Source organism: Mustelus asterias, chromosome 16 (genome assembly GCF_964213995.1).
Source record: "Mustelus asterias chromosome 16, sMusAst1.hap1.1, whole genome shotgun sequence".
NCBI classification, from domain to species: Eukaryota; Metazoa; Chordata; class Chondrichthyes; order Carcharhiniformes; family Triakidae; genus Mustelus; species Mustelus asterias.
The window spans coordinates 56,683,616-56,696,121 of record NC_135816.1 but is presented as its reverse complement, the minus strand read 5'-3'; the positions used below and the strand labels follow the sequence as shown (position 1 = coordinate 56,696,121).

The window sequence follows — 12,506 nt, the reverse complement described above, 5'->3', positions numbered from 1 at the left end:
CCAAGGGACACTGCCTCCCCGCTGCTCCCCATCACCCAGGGGGTCTTAATGGCCTACGGTCCCACTGATGAAGCCACCACGTGAGGTCCCTGTTGGTGGGGGCCATACATGATCCTCGCCGGTGAGGACCTTCACTAGCGAGGTCGATAACACTAGTAAGCCCAGACGATAGCATCGGGACTTACTAATAATATTGAAATGAATATTTAAATATTTAAATCAGGGCATGAGACTGATCACGCCAGCATCCAGGGCTGGTAAGATCTCAAAAGGCGAAACACCAGGCGTGAACCTGGTTTCACCTCTCTCGCGACGTTACTGTCTCGCCACGCTAATCGACCAGCATGACGAGCCAGTAAAACCACCCCCTACTTCTTTAGTTGACCAAAAATTGAATCACAGGCCTGCTGTGTTTGAAGACTTCGTAAGAAGTCTCACAACACCAGGTTAAAGTCCAACAGGTTTATTTGGTAGCAAAATCCACTAGCTTTCGGAGCGCTGCTCCTTCATCAGGTAAGTGGGAGTTCTGTTCACAAACAGGGCATATAAAGACACAAACTCAATTTACAAAATAATGGTTGGAATGCGAATCTTTACAGGTAATCAAGTCTTAAAGCTACAGACAATGTGAGTGGAGAGAGCGTTAAGCACAGGTTAAAGAGATGTATATTGTCTCCAGCCAGGACAGTTAGTGAGATTTTGCAAGCCCAGGCAAGTCATGGGGGTTATAGATAATGTGACATGAACCCAAGATCCTGGTTGAGGCCGTCCTCATATTTGCGGAACTTGGCTATCAGTCTCTGCTCAGCGACTCTGCATTGTCGTGTGTCGTGAAGGCTGCCTTGGAGAACGTTTACCCGAAGATCAGAGGCCGAATGCCCGTGACCGCTGAAGTGTTCCCCAACAGGAAGAGAACACTCTTGCCTGGTGATTGTCGAGCGGTGTTCATTCATCCGTTGTCGTAGGAATTCAGCAGGAATTCTTTGACCTCGCTCGCGGCTGGGATTCTCTGATTCCGCTGCAGTGAATGGAGTATTGGCGGAGCGCCAAATTCTCTGTTCTCCCTGGCAGCGATGGCGGGGTATGCAAGACCGAAGAATTCAGGCCTTCATGAAGTAAGTTTTAGTGTGTGTGAAAGAGAGACAGAGAGTAAGTGCAGTTGTGAGTACATTTCAGGTGCTAAGCAGTAAATATTAATCCTTTTTAAATTATGAGAAAACCTGTCACTTGCCAATTCTTAATAGTCATGGCACTCAAGGGGCTAAATCTAATTTGTTCTTTTTAAGAGCACATCTGTCTTCGGTCAGTCGAATGGTTAAAAAAAGGGGGAACCATTCTATCATTTCTCCCCTGTACGTAACACCAATTCATTAGTCTGCACCAATATGGAAAACCATACATTTCCACTGCTTACAATCTGATGTTTTCATGCCTGCCATATTGGCTGCAAAACAGCTGAATTTCTGGGCCTTAGCGGTTTTGATATTTTTAATACTCTTCTAATTCCCTCTCCTTTTCCCCCTTCTTCTCCTAAAGTGACAAGAGCTTAAGCAATGAAATAAGGCCATTCAATCCATTGAGCTAATTCGCTCCAGAATACCATATACGCTTATTATCTTAAGCTCAAATCAAAATTCCTAAAAAGGAAACTAATGCCAAATAAAACTTCCAGATGGCTAGAGAAATTAGCCTACTCTACATATTCTTGAAATGCACTGAAAACATACCATGGTCTTTCATAATTATTTAATCTTAAGGCTTTAATCTCACTTTATTGCTCTTAAATCCCATTTTCTACTAGATAATCATCCGTCCTGGAGCAATTTGTCATATGTAAGACCAACCTAATCCTAACCTTCTCCTCTTGACTAAATATGCTTCTTAACATTGTTTAATCCTAGCTTCTGAGGATCATGCAGAATGAAAGTTGGGGCAGAAAGGACTGACCAAAAAAAGAATAGGAAGCAAGAATTGTAATGGCGTGATGGATCAGCGAGTGTGTTCAGATGAGTCCTAAGTAGTGTTCCAGGAGGTTTAATCACAGGCTCCTTCTCATCCAAGTACCCCAACCCCACAACCCCACCACTGGTCACTTAACACACCCACTCTTGTGAGGCACTGCCTTCTTATGACATTTTAAAAGCAGACAGACTCTCCAGTAAATGATTGAACGAGTCTGTGAAATCACCTTTTATTCAATTATTTTTTAGAGAAAATAAATAAACTTGTTAATGAAAAAGCACAGCTTGTTTCTTACTCTTCCCCTCCCCACTCTGAACTTGTTCCTGGATTTCTTCCAGCAAGGATCAGAACCATTCTGGAGGATTGGGAACCATAGCCATAAACCATTAAAATAAAACCATGGGCTGTAAAACCATGACTTGCACCCCCACACCACCCACCTCCCCTCAACTACCACCCCTGGAAGGAAAGTGAGCTGGAAGATGCCTCACTCCATGCCAGCACACCCTGCAGCTGTAATACACTGTGGGCAAGCTAAATAGATGAAGAGTGGAAATTGTGCCCCACATTGGGGAGTACATCCCGGCCTTGGGCGATTTGCTTAGCTGGCAGCTCCAGCAGACGCGGCAGTATCCAGAGCTCATTAGTGGGCGCTGCGGGGATTGCAAACACTCCCAAGAAGAAAGTCCAATTGATCCTGGGGTGAGGTATGCCCGGACGTTTGGGTAGGGAGAGTTTGGCCAGATAAGGGGGAGAGCTAAAGCAGTGGTTGGGGGGGTGGTTGGGTTTTGGAGAGCAGGCAGGCAGATAGAAAGAGGGGGTATTATCATAGGGGGCTGCCGCCCAATGTGCAAAGGGCACCCCTCCTTCCTTCCTGCCCTTTTCAAAGTTTATTTTGCAAAAACAGACTGACAACACCCATGCAATTGCTCACATCAATAGTATTATGGTGTGGGCTGCATAATATTGAAGTCAATTGGCTTGTTAACAAGTTCAGTTGACCCTAAATTATTTATTTACACATGTCCAGGGGGCTGTCAATTTTTGCACTCATCCTATTATGGTGGTGTGCATGGGGTGGGCGGGCACCCACCCTATTTTATGTGCCTGTACCGTGCCGCCCCCCCCCCCCCCCCCCGCCTCCCGCCAAAAACATGGCTGGTAAGGGTATGTAAATTCCAGCCCCATATCTCAAAGAATCAACAGAACCAATATTTCTGGAGGTTGACAATCTCTGGGGTGAGAAATGTCCATCATTTTCTTGGTGTGGGCCATTTATTTGGCACGACAGCAAATACCACAATGGTTTTTCTTTAAATACACAGATTGGACTACGATGACTTAATCAGGGCCCAACAATGCTATCTACTCCCTGGGCCTGTGGAAAGATCATAGAATCCCGACAGTGCAGAAGAAAGCCATTTGGCCCATAGAGTCTGCACTGACTCTCCAACAGAGCATCCCACCCAGGCCCTATCCCTGTAACCTCACGTATTTACCCCGCTAATCCCCCTAGCCTAAATTAAGGGACAATTTAGCAGGGCCAATCTACCTAATTTTTGGAGTGTGGGAGGAAACCGGAGCAACCAGTGAAAATTCACGCAGACATGGGGAGAACATGCAAACTCCACACAGACAGTCGCCCAAGGCCGGAATTGAACCCGGGTCCCTGATGATTGTTCTTTAACCACTAGGTCGTTCCATTGTCGGAGAATTGGAAGCACAGGGGCTCAAAAAGGTAAGCCTACTAAATTTTTAGAAAATGACTTTGTGGGACCAGCAGGTGCAGGCTGTTGTGGTTCACCTTTAAGTGAGTATGTGTTTTCTGTATACATTACCAGAAAGGTTGCAGCATAACATGCGATTCAGGTTTAATCTCAGCTTGTTCTGAGGAAGCCACCAACTCAGTTATGTGTGTATGATCTCCAGCTGTCTAAAACTGTTGCCAACTTCAGATCTTTAATAAATGAAGCTACATACCTTTGTTTTTACCAATCTCTCAAGTATGGTTTGTGCTTTAATGTTTAACTACTAAATAAGCACAAGGAAAAGAAAGACACAACACAGGCGATCCCCTCCGAACCTCATGAGGCAAGTTCAGGCCTCCCTTGACCCAACTCTACCACCTCAATCGTGAGCTCCTCCTGACGTCCCCTCCTCATGACAGCGAGGGATTATTCCTCTAGCCCACAAGGGCAGCCTTTGCCACTTCTATGTAGCCTCTTCTCTTAGGGTCTCAAGTGGGAAACTTAGTGAGGAGATTCAAATGAGGGCCTCGCACTGCCAAGGTCAGGAGGCTTTACCACTGGCCTTGACCCCCATCTACCCGACCAATTGCTGCTCTGGCTTAAAATTGGGGCTGCAGATATTTTTTGCCAGGCAAATCCACTTCAGGTGATGTCACAGGAAAACGTGCCTTCTTTTGTTTAAAGAAGCCTAAATGCTTTGGAAGAATTTCAGATCAGTGGTATTTTCAATTGCTGCTTTAATCATCAGAGCTGTCCTTATTTCATAACAGTAAGTGACAGGAGTTGAGATGGAGAGAGCGTCAGATGGATAGGATTCAGGCGTACTAATGACTGGAGAGGCTATTACTGAATCAGCATAAATTTGCAAAATCGATGAGCAGATGTGACTGAAGCATCAACAGCTGAATATGAATAATCTTGTCCTTGGCATTATTTGCATAATTGGTGTCTGTTGGGCATTGAAGCCAGTGCTTGGCTGCCTGGCAACACGGTGATTGCGATTATGAACAGAAGTAACAGATGCACGGCTAGCTTGATGATGCAGCTGAATGTTTATCAATTACTGGCAGAAAGCATTACTTTGTTCTTTGCTTTAGTCAGAATGTCGGAATGCTAGAATTTCACAGATTCAATTAAACATCAGTAGATTACATTTTATAGTATGATTAAACTGTCTGTAATGCGGAACTATCGCTAAGGGCAGGCTGATCATGCAGTGTTAGAGGCTGACATAGGAATGAAGGTGACACAAAGCATCACAGATAAGATGGCTAGGGAGAGATTTTATTTGCAAATTATTTCACCACACGTTCCATGATTGGTCTTCTCTTCATATTCCAACAATATCAATTCCTGTTTCTGATGCGCTGTTAACTGCAATAAATATCTTTGTCAATATTTTACCATATAACTACGGCAACTGTAAACACAGACATAAAACTTTGCAGGCTTGAGAACGGTAATAGCAGTCTCTCTCTCTCTCAAATTACAATTTAACCCAACATGTTTCAGTGTGTTTAAATCTGCCAAACATTGAGAAAAGGCTAGGTGCATGGTTATAAAACCAAGTCTAAACACAAACATCCTTTCAAATTGATGGTAACTACCTCCATCACAACACTGCCGTCCTCTTTGAATATTATCTGATAGATTTGTTTCAATCACTTTAGGTTTTTTATATTTATTTATTAGTGTCACAAGTAGGCTTGTGCACTGCAATGAAGTTACTGTGAAAATCCCCTAGTCACCACACTCCGGCACCTTTTTGGGTACACTGAGGGAGAATTCAGCATGACCAATGCACCTAACTAGCACGTCTTTTGGACAGTGGGAGGAAACCGGAACACCCGGAGGAAACCCATGCAAACATGGGGAGAACGTGCGGACTCTGCACAGGGACCCGGGTTTGATTCCCGGCTTGGGTCACTGTGAGGCAACAGTTCTAACCACTGTGCCACCGTGCCACCCAAAATTTGTCCAGAATGCCAGGTGCTGGAAAAGATGCAAGGTTCGTTGACTTATAATTTATTGACTGTACCACCATATTAATGAGCGTGGCAATAGCAAACAAGTTTCAAAAGCTGCCTTATTACATTACAGTGTTATAATTATGAGCTTTTTTTGAAAAAGGCCTGCTGTAGATTAAATTTACCAGAGCCTCACTATTTGGTGAGCAGGCAACCTGTTCATTGTCATTCCATGGCATGATGCCGCACAGCACACTGCCATTGCTGTGTTCACCTTCTTGGCATGAGCAAAGTTGGCATAATCTCCAGCTGGAGAACATTTCCGGGATACGGGCTTTGATAGGCATTGTGCAGAGAAGGCTGTTCGAGTCATGCCTCTGTAGAGGGCACAGTGATGCACTGCCACTGTTATATATGGAGATCGCTGCAGAGAGCAAAGGATGAAATTTGTAATCCATCTGTGTAGTTCTGACAGTCACAAGCTAAATTTGTTCTTTTTTTTCCACAGCCCGTGGTGAAAAAATATGAGGGTACATCTGCTGAACACTCTCGTATTGACTAGAAATTACATATAGGTCATCAATTATTAAAAATCATTAATGACAAGCACGTTGATGCTGATGTCTAACCGAGTGGTATCTGCAATCTGTTAAAGTGCTGGCTTACAGGTCAACCGATAAACCAGCAAACCAGAACTAAAATGTCTTAATGATCCATCAGCTATTTCTATTTAAATATACTGAAAATCAATGGATGCCGAAGAAAATTCCCCCTTCTGTAAAGATATGCCCTCATTAACCATCCTGATAGATTGATGTCAATTGTGATACAGTTAACCAATAACATATACATGTGCACAGTGCCAGGAAATCGAGCTTAGGCCAGACAATTATTGACCATCATATCCTTGGAGGGTCAATTTAGAATGATTGGGGATTAAGGTACATTAGGCTTGACAAGTATGAAAAATAAGTTTATAAATAATTGCCAAAAAGACACAATTCACAAAATTGAGAGGCTTACAGAGAAAAGATTCCACCCAGTCGAACCAAAATGGTTGCTATAGGAAACAGTAACATCAATATTGGATGGATGCAGGACTTAAATTTTAGGCAGGTATGATTAGCAATGGAATGACAGGGATGTAATATATTTAATATAATAATGCAATTAATAAACCTTAAATTATTTACGTTCTGATTTCTAAATTGTTCTCTGGTTTTCAAAGATCTCCTTTTGAAGAAATGTGCACTGATTATCTCTGAGCTTTTCCTGACTAAAAATAGCAGCTATTTTGTACTGTAAGGAGGAAATGCCTAGCAACAAGGACAAAAGCATACCAAGAAGTCGGAGCTCATTCTAGCAAAGGATAACCCGAAAAGGGAAACATGTGGACAGTTATTGTGTGGCAGATGTTTAGAACTTTGTCTCCTTACCATTACAGGTCTTCTACCTTCCACACCTTCTTGTGTGCATTGTGATCTAGTTACATGGAGCCTAAATGTAATTTGAAAGATTCTGAGGGTTAATTTGTGAGGAAGGGTGGAAACAGGTGCTAAAAGGATACTGTGCCATTAAGACACACCTTTCTAAAATGCTGGTTTACGCCTGCGAGTTTGGGATTAAATAACATGTCTGGAGTTGCTAAACTGGATACCTACACATTTACCTTCACACTTAGCACTCAAGTGCTGATTAGACTGATTTTGCAGCAGCAGTACGTGCAGCTTCCATGATTTCATTTCCACTGAAGGTGTGGAGTGCGTTGTTTGGCAGACAATGGAATATTTCAGATTGGCTCAGGGGCTGAGGGAGAGAACTCAGAGGTTCTTGCTCATGGCATTGGAGGTCCTGGTGGAGGTGGGCTAGAGGAAAAAGGACGTACTAAATCATCAAGGGGGAAAAGGGCAACTGGGTGTGGGAGGAGGTTATTAAGGAGGTGACACTCACAGGATATGGTTCCAATGTCACGAAAAATATAATGATTTGACATGAGTATTCAAACTAAGATTCCATCTCAGAAACACAATAACTGCACCTTCACCACCAGCTTCACAACCTCAGTGTATTCCATTCCCCATCTAACTAAACACTGGCATTCACACATCTCACACTATTGCATCCTTCACGACACATCAGATACATCTCAGTTCTTCAGCGTGTGAGGCATTACACACACGCCTCTGTCAGCACAATCATTCACAATCACAAATCTTTCTCTTCAAGGCAAGGTAGAACATAACAGGTACCATCAGAGCCTGACTGGGGGAGGGGAGGCACAAATGCATGAGATCACTCTCCTTGAGGAGGCAAATCTGGCCATGATCAGGTGGGGAGTGGCAGAACAGTGGATATGTTACCAAGGGGAATATGCACATCCAGCATCCTTACATATCCACATCTATTGTCGATCCCTAATTCCCAAATCTTCATTCACAAGTTTTATATAGTCTCATCACACGTATCCTCCTATAGAGATAGAGGGGAGTAAGGAGGAAGGCACTGTGTCAATCAATACCACTACCACAAGCACCAGCTCAGGGATTGACATCAGAAGTAAGATCAGACACTTGAAGGGTTTTAAATTGACAGGGCGGAGGTAATGGATAGGCTATCTGTAATTAAAGTTGATAAGGCACCAGAACCAGATGAGTTGCACCCACAGATACAAAACTTGGAAGTATTGTGAAACATGAAGAAAATAGTGTAGAACTTCAAAAGGACATGGACAGGTTTGTGGAATTGATGAATGATATTTAATGCGCCAAAATGTGGAGTAACTCACTTTGGTAGAAAGTATGAGGAAAACTGCATTCATCCAAGCAAATGGAAAGTATTCCATCTCCGGACTTGTGCTTTTTAGATGACCAACAGGTTTTGGGGAGTCAGGAAGTGAGTTACTCTCTGCAGAATTCCAAGTCTCTGACCTGCTGTTGCAGCCAGAGTATTTATACAGCTGGTCCAGCTTCTTGTGAGGAGAATTGACGACAAAAGTAGGGAGGTTGTGCTTCAGTTGTGTAGGGCATTGGCGAGACCACATCTGGAGTACTGATGGAGCGTTGATCTCCTTACTTAAGGAAAAATGTAAATGCATTAGAAGCAGTTGAGAGAAGGTTTACTCAACTAATTCCAGGATTGGACGGGTTGTCTTATGAGAAAAGGTTGGGGAGGTTAGGTTTGTATCCATTGACATTTAGAAGAATAAGAGGCGACTTGATTGAAACCTTTAACATTCTGTGGGGAATTGAAAGGGCAAATGTGGAGAGGGTGTTTCCTCTTGTCAGAGAATCTAGAGTGAGGGGTTACTGTTTAAAAAAAGGGGGGCACTCATTTAAGAGAGAGGTGATGAGAATTTTTTTTATCGCTGAGGGTTGTGAATCTCTGGAACTCTCTTTCTCAAAAGGCAGTGGAAGCAGAATCTTTGAATATTTTTAAGGCAGAGCTAGATAGATTCTTGATTAACAAGGGAGTGAAAGATTATTGGAGTAGGCAGGGATGTGAGGTTGAAGTTACAATCAGATCACCATGATCTTACTGAATGGTTGAGCAGGCTCGAGGGGCCGAGTGGCCTAGTCCTGCTCCTAATTCATACGTTTGTATGGTGATCCCCAGGTTATGACATTGGTAAAGGCATTAAACGTCAAGGGGAGGTGGTCAGACTTTCCATTGGTGCAGATGGTCATTGTCTGACACGTGTGTGGCATGAATGTTACCTGGCATTATTAGCCCAAAGCCTGAATGCTGTACAGGATCTGGTGCCAATAGATCCAGTCTCCCTATTATCTGAGGAATTGGGAATAGAACCAAACATTGTTTGATCATCAACAAACTTCCCCATGTCTGACCTTGTGATGGAAAGAAAACCATTGAAGCAGCTGAAGATGCTCTGAGCAGTTTCTGTAGCAATAATCCAGCTTCCAATGCTAGGTATGACTCCAGCCAGTGGAGACGTTGCCCCTGATTCCCATTAACTTCAATTTGGCTGGGGTTCCCTGATAACACTTTGTCAACTCTTGCCTTAATATCAAGTGCAGTCACTCTCAATGGTTTTCAAATCCCTCCATGGCCTTACCCCTTCTTATCCTTGTAACCTTTTCTAATTGTCACTATTGCTCCTCTGTCACTTTCGTCCTGTGTTGTATTCTGCTGTCCCTTGCCACAAAGCCATTCCTTTATAGTTTCACATGGTTAATTCAAACTAATTCTAACAACTTGACGCTTCTGATTGCTCAGCTGGTTTCTTCACTGGTTAGATAAACCACACAGACTAAAATTATTCCAATGTCAAATCCCAGGCCATGGTATGTTAGCTGATCTCAACCAAAGGTGCGCAGGGGCAGTTTACCTGACCTCAATATGCAGGTCTGCTGTTGAATTACTATCTAATGACTTATGTTAAGAGTGTGCATGTGCGGAAATTGGTTGGATTGGGTTAGGCTGCGATGCCACCCCATTGCTGCTGCCTCTCATGGTTTCAGTTCCTAGATACAGGCACCTGACTCTCAGAGACCTATGTAGCACGTCCCCAGCAAGGCTTCAGTAACTTCAGAAACAGAGACCTGACAAGGAAAACAACTCTGATTAACTAACGATGGAAAAGGAATGAAATAGTAAAGGAATAAGTATCCTGAAGATTGTCAGTGCATTAGTACAGGATGTATGTGATTAAATATATCAGAACAACCAGGATTATTTACAATTTACTCTATAGAACTCAGATTTTATGAATGGTAGTCGAGATCAATGCTGAAAGGTTTGATAGCAAGACAACTGCTTGAATGGAAAGTCTTTTTCTTTCTGCATTGGCAAAGAGTTAATATTTCTGAGTAGGTGAATGAATAGAATTAGTTATCTAGCAGCCACTAACTGGAAGCAGTGACTGGTACATTGTAAAAGCACTTTCAAAAGGCAAACAGTCAGCAGAAAAATGTGGAACACAAGCGACATTCCTGCAAAAAGACCAAAGTCCTAAAAAATAGACAAAAACAGAAACCAAGGACAGAATGCTTAAGTGTTCAAAACTGCTAACTGTCAAATAAAGTCAAAGAACAAACTGTCCAGTAATTGCTGAAGCTGAAGTTCTTTGCTTGACAGTATCAATTAATGTTGGCAGTGTAAGGCCTGAGGAGTCTCCATTCCAGAATCAGCAAGTTTGAGCTGATTAAAGCACTCGGCTATTGACTCGTACTTTAATCTGACCTCTTGTCTTTCAGCCCAAGAGCTAACTTGGCCACACATTTCTGCCATCAGCAAGTGACACTGGGTTCATTATTTTTCTTCCCCTGAGAAAGATGATTTTGTAATATCTGGAAACTTGCGAAAGGAAAGCATGATTTCTAATGAATTAAACATGTTGCAGTTATTATTACATGTGCAGACCGGATTCCACACTTTGCATACCAGCACTGACATTCCGACAGTTTTTTTTACATTTTATTTGACTTCCCCTAATGTGGCACTGACCTCAAATATCATTGCTGGGTCAGGGGCGGGGGATCATATTAAGCGGCCCTCCATAGTTTCCAACAGCTGTGCTGATATGCGGATCAGGTGACAGGAAATGAAATTGATGGGAATGGCAAATTCCCTAAGGTGGCCTGCTCCACCTAGAGGACTGGCTAGGTACTAAAGGAACTGACTTGAACACAGAGGAGGTAAAAGGGGTTAACAAGTGTTCGGCATCAATTGATTCCTCAAGTATTTAAATCACTGCAGTTAGGAGATGATCTGGTGTAATTTAATTATCAGCAACATACCCAGATGAGCAGATTTCTGTGATATTGTGAGCCAGCTAATTGGTACCAGGGCATCGAATGGTACAATTCAGGCAGCTACCAGTATTATTTACAGTGTCATGCTGTGATACTTTGTCAACCACGGTGACATCAGTGACTGTAATATGCTTGTACAGATTCCAAGAACACTGTCACACCCTTCAAGTGAAGCATTAGGAATACAGTGGGAGCCAGTAATCTACCACACAAAGCAAAGCACACTCCCTTATTTTGTTATGTTTCACAGCCAGCTAGAAGATTTTGGAAACTTCGCTGGCAAGTATTCAAAACCAGAAGTCTGCAATGCATTAAGGAATTCTCATTAACATCACCACCCATAAGAAGATTACATGGCTTTGGGAAGAGGGAGGAAGTGTATGTCATGATGCTTTGGCCAGAATGTTGTGGAGTGGGTTTAATAGACTAACTCATCCTTTTCTGCCTGTCAATTTTGTGTGCTCTTTAAAAAGTCCATTGTTAAAGCCCTATAATCAGTCAAGCTGTTTTTAAGTCTCTCTTCATGAGCCATGCACTTCATAGAATCATAGAAACCCTACAGTGCAGAAAGAGGCCATCTGGCCCATCGAGTCTGCACCAACCACAATCCCACCCAGGCCCTACCCCCATATCTCTACACATTTACCCACTAATCCCTTTAACTACGCATCTCAGGACACTAAGGGGCAATTTTAGCATGGCCAATCAACCTAACCCGCACATCTTTGGACTGTGGGAGGAAACCGGAGCACCCGGAGGAAACCCACACAGACACGAGGAGAATGTGCAAACTCCACACAGTCAGTGACCCGAGCCGGGAATCGAACCCAGGTCCCTGGAGCTGTGAAGCAGCAGTGCTAACCACTGTGCTGCCATGCCGCCCAACCACTGTGCTACCGTGCCACTTACTTTGAATACTGTTTAGTATAGGTAGTGGGGTATATAGAGATAACAGTGATCAGTTTTCTCCTGATCCTATTGAAATTGTGATCACAACCACACTCTCGTAGGCAAATGCTAAGTTAGGTCAGATAATATTTATTGAAAGGTAAATCATT

At 43.1% G+C, this 12,506-nt stretch overlaps 1 long non-coding RNA gene across 1 annotated transcript; it reads right to left on the bottom strand.

The window, feature by feature from the left end:
* Positions 1-5,051: 5,051 nt before the first annotated feature.
* LOC144505500 (uncharacterized) lies at positions 5,052-11,206 on the bottom strand. Its single transcript, XR_013499819.1, has 3 exons — positions 11,141-11,206; positions 8,463-8,748; positions 5,052-6,101 (listed from the first exon to the last, which is right to left on the bottom strand). It is a non-coding gene; the product is annotated as an uncharacterized LOC144505500 (long non-coding RNA).
* Positions 11,207-12,506: the final 1,300 nt, after the last annotated feature.